This window comes from Squalius cephalus (assembly GCF_949319135.1).
Source record: "Squalius cephalus genome assembly, chromosome: 6".
NCBI classification, from domain to species: domain Eukaryota; kingdom Metazoa; phylum Chordata; class Actinopteri; order Cypriniformes; family Leuciscidae; genus Squalius; species Squalius cephalus.
Genome location: NC_137127.1, coordinates 6,926,121 through 6,929,133, shown reverse-complemented (window position 1 = coordinate 6,929,133; position 3,013 = coordinate 6,926,121).

Genomic DNA, 3,013 nt, shown 5'->3' with positions numbered 1-3,013 from the left:
TACATTAAGGCTGTTAAATCACTAGTCACCTCTTTGCGGTACATGTGTCCTGACCTTCGAAGGTGTTTGATTCTGGCAAGGTACATGTTTTAACAAAACCAAGGCCAGACGCTGGTGTCAAATTCGCTAGCAAAGAGAACAAACTATAAAGGGCAGAGCATCAAGATACAGACTGAGAAAAGCCACACAGACATCCAAATAAATACTATACACAGAGACAAGGGGTCCCTTTTCAGGACCTAAAGAGAAAGAGCTGGGACCCGTTTCAATACTGTAAGAAATTGATATTACATTTTACTCCTGGCATGTGTAAAGTACCATATTGTTGAATTTACATCTTTTGGGATGACACACACTTATGCCAAAGCCAGTAAAGTAACCAAACTATTAATATACAAAGTCATATATTATATCATGTGAAATTATTATAATTAATATCATATTAATTGATCAAAAGTAACAATAAAGATATTTATAACGTTACAAAAGATTTATATTTCAATGTAATTTAAACGCTGTTCTTATGAATCATAATGAATGTCTCCTCAACATTATTGAGCACAACTGTTTTCAACATTGATAATGATAAGAAAGGTTTCTTGAGCACAAACATATTAGAATTAGAAGGATCATGTGACACCGAAGACTGGAGTATGCTGAAAAATCAGCTTTGATCAAGGAATACATTTAATTTTAAAATATATTAAAATAGAAAATGTATTTTAAATTGTAATAATATTTCACAATATTACCATTACTGTATATTTGATCAAGTAAATCTTACCGACCCTAAACTTTTCAACTGTAGTGTATTATGTGGAATTATATTAATATATATTATTATTATATTAATTATATATATAAATTAGATTGTTAAATTTAAAAAGTATAAAGTTAAACTACTTTACTAACACACAAACAGTATATATACACAACATATAAGTCCATAATTTAGTTTAAACAAAAATAATGGATCCCCTGCAGCACAATGATAAGTGCCTTTTAAAAAAACTTGTAAAAAATGTTTTACTCATAAATGTCATCATAAATGTTATGATTGAGAAATGCTTAATAGGGGCTTATGAATTGAAGAATGCTTCTAAAGAATAGTGGATTCAATCCAGGCAGCTCAATAAAGGTGTAAACATAAGAGATGCAAGTTCAGGACCAAGCTTCTCCTCAAAACATACAGCGAGTAAGAAAGGGCACAGAATCAGCATGAGCAGCCCTGTGGGTTCCTTGAATTGCTGCAATTTTTGGCTGACACACTGTGAAATCAAAGCTTGGCATGGTTTTGTTGGACTGCACTGAACAAGTAGAAGCCGCTCTCCTTCCTATACAGGCTTCAGAATCCCTCAATGAACACTGTCTGTGTTTATCATGCCAATAAAGCCTTCTTTGAATCATAAATCCTGAGCATGGTGGTGAAAGAAGTGAACATAAAACAAATCTATCTAAAGGCATGCATATTCCTGTGGTTATCTTATAGCCTATAAATTTGTAACACAACTTTGTTATTCAGGTCAAGGTAGGTTTACAGAATATGAATTGTGCCACAGATATGTGCCCTTTGCTTTAGTTCTGTTAGCCGAGAGCACAAAGCAATTGACCAAGTACATATTAGAGTATTACTGCAATTCCTACAACACAGGGATTCTTATTTAATTGTGGATGCTTCAATTACACTGATAATCATCACCATGAGACTTCCCATTAAAGATTACACCCTGTTAGCCTAAAGGACAAGAAAAACAAGGGGGATGTTAAAATATTTTATAGAAACTATGAGTTTTAATTACGCAACCCTGGAAAATCCAATCAAAAACCAGTAGATTGTGACACAAGCATTTGGACAGCTGATGACGTAGGGCTCCATCTGGAAGCTGTTTTATTTCCTATTCCACACATGTAAGACATCAGTTCAACTTTATTACTCACCCTCAGAACCTCCGCTAGCACCCTATTTGTACGTTCGGTGAGGAGCGGCTCGGTTACATAAGCAGCATGAGTACAGAATTCCAGAAATTCCTGCTGGAGGAACAACTGTGATCCAATAAGGGGTACAGAGAAAGAGGGAGTTATAGCAAATGACGACAGAACTGACTCAACACACGTACACAGCTGATCCATCTGCAGTGCTGGACATATAGATTACCCATTACTGAACCTCCAGGCTGTCATTTCCTTAAAAACAGAGGAGTAACAGAGGCCTGGACTGTCTCACTGCGCTCATGGGAAACTCGGGATAGGAAATGATCTAAAACGCCATCAGCAAGACAAAAAGCATCAGGCTAATACTAGTCTGATCATCTCAGATCTCTCAGGACATTATCTGATCAACTCACTGAGAGAGAGAAACTTAATGCATTTGATCTGGAACTGCATGATTATTAGTTAGAATTATCTGCATGTTTCTTATAGAAAGAAGGAAGCAAGCAAGCTTTAAGGAGCTCAACAAACTTTGATGCAGAAGCTAAATAAAAGACAGAGGAAATGTTCTACTGCCATCTAATGGCAAGACACGTTTCTAAACAAGTGGAACATAAAAACTGAACTAAAAATACTTTCCACGTATATAAAATACAATTCATACACATTATTAGATATTGAACTCAAAATATCTACCATTTAGCATTGAATATGGTTGCTTCTTTAATTAAGAGCATTTTTTGTCTTTGACAAACAGCCTGATATATATAAATATTGAGTAAATCTCTCTCTCATAAATCACATAAATTATTAAGCAAGCGATTAAGCGTCTTTCCAGGCAATGTCTATTTTAAAATATAATAAATTAGTGTAAAACTATTTTATCTTGCAGTACTGAGTCTGTCCTATAGAGCGCAGTGATCGCCAATCATTCGACTGAGTTTGTTTAACTCATCACAAATCAACGCAGAATACAGTAAACTTGAAGGCCATCTTGACGTTCTTACTTATATCCTTATCCCTCGATTGAGGTTAATGAAGTGACAGCCGATGAAAACTGACTTCCTGATCCGTGCTCGCTAAT